The sequence below is a fragment of the Diospyros lotus genome, chromosome 8 (assembly GCF_014633365.1).
Source record: "Diospyros lotus cultivar Yz01 chromosome 8, ASM1463336v1, whole genome shotgun sequence".
Classification (NCBI taxonomy): domain Eukaryota; kingdom Viridiplantae; phylum Streptophyta; class Magnoliopsida; order Ericales; family Ebenaceae; genus Diospyros; species Diospyros lotus.
In genome coordinates, this window is record NC_068345.1 from 14447094 (window position 1) to 14455201 (window position 8108).

The following is an 8108-nucleotide window of genomic DNA, read 5'->3' on the forward strand; positions in this document are numbered from 1 at the left end:
GTACCTATCTTTCATTGAAAACACTTTTGGTATACTCTTACTTATGTAAATCATCATTGCTAAAGATCATTATTTTGAAATATAAGCTAAAAGATTTTGAATCAAGCAAAACAGAAAAGTATATTTCGAAACATACATTCTATATTTCAAAACATATATAGTGGGTTTCGAAACTTGCAAAACAGAAAGGTTTATTTCAAAACATATACCCTATATTTCGAAACATAGTGTTCTGCCATCAACCATTGTTTTAATTATCAAAAAATTTATATGAATCCCAATTCACCCCCCTCTTGGGATATATTTTCCGTCATTAGAACCACCAGGTTGTTCCTTATTCTTTATCCCCTGCAGCTCCTAATATTCATGTTCATAGGACAATTCGAGTTGTCAAACCTCTATCTTATCTTCAAGATTTTCATTGTAGCCTCTAGACTAGCAAGCCATTGTTCCATACTCAGATTCTTTATCCCTTGAATGATCATCTTTCCTATGATAAACTTTCAGCTTCTCACAATTCTTTCATTTTATCAGTTTCTTCTACTCTAAAGCCACAACATTATTCCCAGGCAATTCAGTTTCCTCATTGGAGGGCTGCTATGGAGGCTGAACTAAATGCTATGCATCAAAATCAAACTTGGTCAGTTGTTTCTCTTCCTCCTGATAAACATTCTATTGGATGTAAATGGGTGTACAAGATTAAATATAACTCAAATGGTTCTATAGAGCGATACAAGGCTTGTTTAGTGGCAAAAGGATATACTAAATAGGAGGGTTTAGATTTTTTCGATATATTTTCTCCTGTTGCAAAACTGGTAACAGTTAAGCTTTTACTTGTTCTTGTTGCTGTTCAAAAATGGTCCGTTGTACAACTTGACATGAATAATTCATTCTTAAATGGTGATTTGTTTGAAGAAGTGTATATGGACTTGCCCCCTGGTTATCATCCTAATACTCGTATTTTGGGAGAGAGATTAGTGTGTAAGCTACACAAGTCTATTTACGACTTGAAGCAGGCTTCTCGTCAATGTTTTTTGAAGTTTTTTGGGGTTCTTATTAAGCATGGGTTTCATAAATCTCAGTCTAATTATTCATTGTTTACTAAGGGTATTGGCAGTTCTTTTGTGGCCTTACTCGTTTATGTTGATGATATTATCATCACCGGTCGAAATGTTGCCACCATTACTTCTTTAAAGGAATTTCTTCATAACCAATTTAAACTGAAAGATCTAGGTTGGATGAAGTATTTTCTTGGCTTGGAAATAGCTCGGTCTTCTAAAGGTGTTTCTCTATCTCAGCGTCACTATATGTTTTAACTTCTAGAGGATATAGGTTTTCTTGCTTGCAAGTCTACTTCATTACCTATGTTACCTAATACCAGATTATGTTCATTTGAGGGTGATTTATTAGTATTAGAGTTTGTTTTATTTTTGTTATGTTGATATGTTTTGTAGTGTTTTAGTTTTGTTTTAGTTGTGTAGTGAAATTTTTGTAATTTGATAGTGTATTAGTTTTGTGGTATTTAAAGTAGTGGGTCGAGATCTAATTGGATCGATGAGGCATTTATAATTTCCCTTCTCTCTGTCTCTCTCTCTCTTGAACATGTTTTAATGTTAGTTTTGAGGATGAGGGTTTTGAAGATAATGTTGTTTCCTTGCGTTTAGGTGCCATTTTTGAATTAAACAAAATGATTATACTTAGACAGAACAAATTGCATACTCTTTGTATCTAGTGTCAAGCCAATTCTTGCAAACAGTCAAATTTTCCAATAAACTATAAAGTAATTCCTTCAAAATGTTGTTTGTTTTTTTACAAATCTTGGAAAAACTATAGATAGGTTATATTCAAGAAATCCTAATTAACGAGTATATTTACCTGCTTTCTTTGAATTGATCTTTTCCATCATTTGATCCACAATGGCTAAAAATCTTTAGATGGATGTCAAAGGATATAAATAAAAGATATTTTGAAGATCACAAGTAGAGTTGAAGGTTTATGCTAGACATTTAAAGATTAGATTTCAAGATTTCTCTATTTTATTGAGCTTTACTGTTTCATCCTCTAAATTCTATCAAGACTAATTCTTTTCTTGTAAATCTTATTATAGCCTTGTATTAGTTAAATCATAGAGAGAGGGTCTTACATTTTGAGAGTCGCATCTCTTATTTTTTTTATTTGTATTTTGGTTTTTCTAGCTGGTTGTTTTAAAGAGTTAGCTTGGTTGCTAATTGTTGTATTAGGTTGAACTTTGTAATCCAAAGTTGCATTAATGGATTTAAAAATCTCTAGTTGGATGCTAAAGTAGTGAATGTAAGCTGAGAAGAGCCAAACCATTATAAATCTTTTACATTTCTTTTAACATTATGGTATTTTGAAAATAAATAATAATTATTAATGTAGGCATTTAGAGTGATTAGTGATTTATGGAATATTTGTGACTTAGAGAAATTTAAAGGGAGACATTAAATTTATTGTATTTTTGAATGGAGAAGTGATCAGGAGTTTGTGAAATTTTTAGGACTTAGATTATTATTAAATGTTCAAGGTAAATAAAATATTATAAATATTAATATGTTTATATATATAATTAAATAATTAAATGAAGGAAGTAATAGCAATTTGGAACGGGGTGGCCATGCGTAATTGTGTGCATATGTATATAAGGAGATAATATATAATATTTTAAGTTAATATATTATGTTAATATCATATATTGTATTAAGTTAGTAAATATGGTGTGTTATATATAAGCAGGGAAAGGGGGAGAGGGCTCCCACGTGTTTCCATCTCAAGCATGTTGGTATGTGTGCATGGGCTCATGGCATGCGAAGGTCAACAATAGTGGTTGAAAATTAAGCAAGAGTGGCAACGGGAAGTGAGATTGGGAGATGTAATCATGCGCCTGGGAAATCACAAATTGGAGACTTAATCTCCAAGGCTCCACGATTCAATGTTATGTACGTGTATATATTGATGAGGGAAAGGCCTTCGAGCACGTAATTATTCCAATATTCCCGTAGATCAACCAATGACAACAAAAACATATGTTCAACAGAGAACCAAGTCAAGGTCGCCATTTAGCCCAAACCCAGGAGGGACACGTGGCAGACTTGTCCTAAAAGAACGACTAGCAATCCTAACCTTTATATCAACGAGGACTTCTCGGCATCCTCAACCTCAATCATCACTCTAAAGTTCATGGAGGTGGGGATTATCCTGGGCTTTTCAGAAACTGATCACCATATCCACTCCATTGAAGATCATAGCTCCGCGGGAGACAAAATCATTATCGCGGAAGTTCAAAAGGCAATTTTGCTATGACGCGTTAAGGAGAATCTCAAATCCAAAGGAAAAGGCCTTATCTAATCAAGATGGGGGATCACCTTATAAATTCAGGCAACCAGGATAGGTGAGGGGCTTCTTCTTCAACTTCTACTAAATACTTTAGTTTTCATAACCCTATGAACTAACTTGAGCATCGGAGTGATCACGGGGGAATGAGTCCCCAACTCTGTTTGCAGGAACTTGGTATGTGATAGAAAAGGGTGATCAGCTCTGCATCATTATTTGGTGCCCACCGTGGGGCCTGTCATTTTTTCTTTCTGTCTGCCAAGTACAAATTTCTTGGCATTCGAGTCCTCTTTTGTTTCGATGGCAACTAGGAGACACCAATCTCGGGCTGTGGGTGATAACCCTGCCCAAGAATCGAGCTAGAACAATCCTCCTAGCAGCCAGCATGGAAGAAAGCGTAGCCCGGATAATCCTCCCCCACCTCCAGATTGGATTACGCTTTTGGAGAATCAGGTTCAATGTCTAACGGAGCTGCTCACTGGCTTCCTAGACCAACAGCACCAATAGTAAGCCACTATTCTCACTCGGGTAAAGAACGGGAGCCTCCTCCTGAGGAAGGATCTTGCCAACGTGAGGCAGAGTCTCGAGGGCAAGGACTGGAGAATGGGCCCAGTGAAGCCGGTGGATCTGTAACGACCCATTGGAGGGCCCAGTATTTATTCAGGAATTATTTAATTAATTGTTGAAGTATTTGATTAAGAGATTTTGCAAATTAATTATTTAATGTAGCAAAATAGAGATTTTGAAGGAAAAGAATAGCATTTCATTCTATTTAATTTTTGGAGTTAAAAGAATTTGCCAAGGTCAATTAATATTTTTAATTGAGAGAATAGCATTTAAAGAGCATTTAATTCTAGTTATTTATTGTGAAAATTAAATGCTAGGACATGAGGGTCATTTAACAACTTGTGATTAGAATTTAATTATTTAATTAAAGTTATATTGAGAATGGGAATCCATGCGTATGAAAGCTTTGGGTTTAAGAGTCTCCTAGTTCTAATAGGAGAAGGTTTTAAGAGTCTCCAAGCTTAGGTGGGAGATTGAGAGATGGCTTCTAGGGCTTCCCATGCCATTATATATAGATCATAAGCCTTATTTTCTTTTCACGCCGCATAGAGGAAGATCAGAGAGAGAGATCAAGAGAGTTAGCAGTGTGTTGCATAGAAGGAGCTTTACAAATCGTTCAATCTGATCAAGAAGATCATCAAGGCAAGTTCTTCTCCCTGTAAACCTTTCTTGCAGGATCGTATTTAGCATTCGATCATCAGTTTCAGCAACACTTTGCTTAAGTTTTAGATTTATGTTACAGTTAGTGTGTATATATATATATATATATATGCACGAGCAGTGAGTATGTATATCAGATCATGCATGATTTCATCCTGATTCTTATCAATATTATTGTCGAATCATTCGTAAGTTTGTTCAAATCAGTTGGGGTTTGTTTTCCCAAGTTTGAATTCGGAATGGTGTAGTTTTATTAAGATTTGATTCAAGTTTCAGTCTCTGTGATTGTTCGTTTCTGGGTTTAAAAGTTGCAGATATCCGGATGAGTTCTTCCATATCCGGATGGATTTTTCAAAGCTTGTGAGTAGCATTCGGATGGAATAGAGTCTATCCGGATGAGTTAAAAAGCTTCTTGTGAGTGACATCCGAATGGCCCTTAGGTATATCCGGATGGCTTTAGCAATATATCCGGATGCTTATATCACATCCGGATGAGTCCAGTGCCTATTGTGAGTAATATCCGGATAACTCTTATTCATATCCGGATAACCCAGTAATATCCGGATGCTTTATTTTCGTATCCGGATGTGTCCAGCAGTGATTGTGAGTAGTATCTGGATGCCTTGAGTCGTATCCGGTTGTGTCTAGTTGTTGTGACTGATATCCAGATGTTTCGTGTTGTATCCGAATGAGTTTAAGGCCTTTTATGAATGATATCCGGATACCTTATATCGTATCCGGATGTGTCTAAGGTTCTGCGAGTATGATATTCGGATGGTTTGTTCATACATTCGGATAGGTCAAAATGATATCCGGATGTCTTGCCTGATATCTGGATGCCTCCCTCAAAAGTTGAATTTAATATTCAAATAGTCTCCAGTAGCATCTGAATGCCTCAATGAGATATCCGAATTACCTAAATCATATTCGGATGTCCTAATTCATATTCGAATACATCCCAGCATATCCGAATAGCTTCTGATTAAGCGTCAGTGTATCCGGATGAGCCTTCTTCATATTCGAATATCTTTCATCATATTCGAATATCCTTCCTGATATCCGAATGGCCTTTCCAGAAACCAATTGAACTTCCAATACATCTTAATTCCAGTTTTATTCAAATAAAAATATTCAATACCTCCAAATATTAAATTTGAATGTCAGAATTTAACAAGTTAATCATGCCTATACCATACATCATAATGCCTAGAATCTTTTTTATTCCAATATATAGATGAAGATCATATCATGTTCAGCATTATTTTGTGAGATTATGTGCATACATTTTGATATGAGCATTGAGCATGACTTTATATGGAGCACTACATATCGTGTGCCAGCATTTATGTGAGCATTGCATTGCATTATACGCGCTAGGCGGCTTGTCCATAGGGATCCCATCATTTTCAGCTCAGTTTATGAGTTGCTCGCCTAGTGGCAACCAAGGGGCTAGGGGCATATTGCCCACAGTATGTGCTTACAGTTTTTATGTATGCAGAATTCAAATCAAACAGGTATGTATTATCAGATTACGTGGGCCTATGGGCCAAAGTTGCATACCTGCATTTAGTTTACAGTTTATATGCATTACATTTTTATGAATGTAAACAGACAGTGATTATACTCAGTACAAGTTCAGTAAGTATTTATCAATATCGATATTCTTTGATTCAGCTTCAGTTATTCTTTCTAGCTTATTACTTGCTGAGCTTTGTAGCTCACCTTGTACTCTTCACCATTCCAAGTCCTAGCGGGGGAGTACCAAATGTGGGGCTGATAGCATGCATATTTATGCTATATTTTGGCATTTCACCTCAGTCTTATTACGCCAATTGAAGTAATTTTTGCTGATCTTTCATTGTTTCTATTTTATTATACTTCAAATCATCCTTACACTATTTTCTATCTTACTTCTATAGATCCAAGCTTGCTTAGCTTTAGGGAATATTGGATGGGCTAGAGAAGCAGCTGGAAAAGACTTGAAGTAGCTCATTTCAGACTTCATGAGGGTAGGCCGACTTTGGGCAATTGTGGGACTCATCTAAAGGAGCTTGGGCTCACTTTCAAGGAGCAGATTTGGGCTGCTCGATTTTGCTGTTGTGGGCTCACTTATTTCTTTGCTTTTCTGTTGGGCTAGGCCCAACCCTAGCCTTCTTAGCTCTTCCTTTCTTAACCATGTATTTAAGGCCTCTTAGCACTTATTTCCAAGGGATGGGAGGTAGGAGAGAAGGAGAAGAGATTCTGGCCGTTTTTATTGTTGTTGGCATTTTCTGTTTTTCTTCATTTTTTTGTCTCCATTTTGTCTTCCTTGCTGTAATGAAAGGCTAGAGCTATTGTAACTGGTTGTGTATCTTGAACCCATGTGGAATCTAAGTCCCGGATGAGCTACAAAAACCTGGTTTGTTGTTTGTTTCTTATTCATTTCCATTTGGTTTAGTTTGAGCAGATTTGTGAATGCATGGAGTTCATGGCAGGTTTGTGTGAATTTGCATAGATTCATTTTCTGTTAAATGCTTAAGAGAGAAGAATGTTGTAGCCGGTTGGTATAACATCTCGGAAGTGAATATAATGTGCTTGAATGGTTGTTCTTGCATAGCTCCGGATAGGTTGAATAGAGAGTGAATGGTTTCATTTTATTTATAAGAGATTTCTGTATTCATTTTGTTATTCCAATCATTCTAATCCTTGGACAGTTGTTGGGGATGCTTTAAGTTTGATATCCGGAGATTAAAACATCTAACAAGCCAAGATTTATAGGTTGGACAAGGAAGATTTCACATAGGGGACAGATACACAGCCGGTTGCATTTCATTTACTGATTTTCATCTATCATTTTGTTTCTATTTTGTTGCTTAGTTTTCTGTCAACCCCCCCCCCCCCCCCCAAACAAACTGTTGTTTATATTGGTTCTCCTTGTTGGTAGAAGAAGGTGAGGCTCCTTGTAAGAGACGACCTAGGGTGCACTTTGCTGCAAACTAGAGAAGAGATATCTAATTCTGGAGTGGTTCGACAGCCGCCGGCCAGGGGCCTAGCAGCAGTGGTCAGTAGTGTGTGTACGTGGAGCCGCTCAAGACTAAAGATGTCTGGGAGTTTGTTAGATTATTGTGTTTGTCAGTTCAATATTAGTTTATATTTCAGTTGAGGGTTTTTCCCTTAGACAAAGTTTATGATTTTCAGTTTATGTTGACTCAAAGTTTTATTTCATTTGTTTGAGATATTCGTTTATAGTATCAGTTTATTAGTTAGTTTTATTTTATTTTTCCCGTAGCACCTCTTCTCGGGCAGTTCTAGGAGAGGGGGTGTTACAAGATCTTCTAGTATGTCGTACGCACAACAAGAAATGAGGTTGTGTTAGTTGGAGAAAGAGATTACGGCATTAAAGCCGAAACGGGGAAAGTCTCATAGCATGGCTGTGAACCAACCTCTTAGTCTGGAGATTCCCAAGCATCTTCGCATTCTAGCAATCAAGCCTTATGCGGGAACTACTAATTCGATGGATCACTTTGATCTCTTCAGCTCTCATATGATGG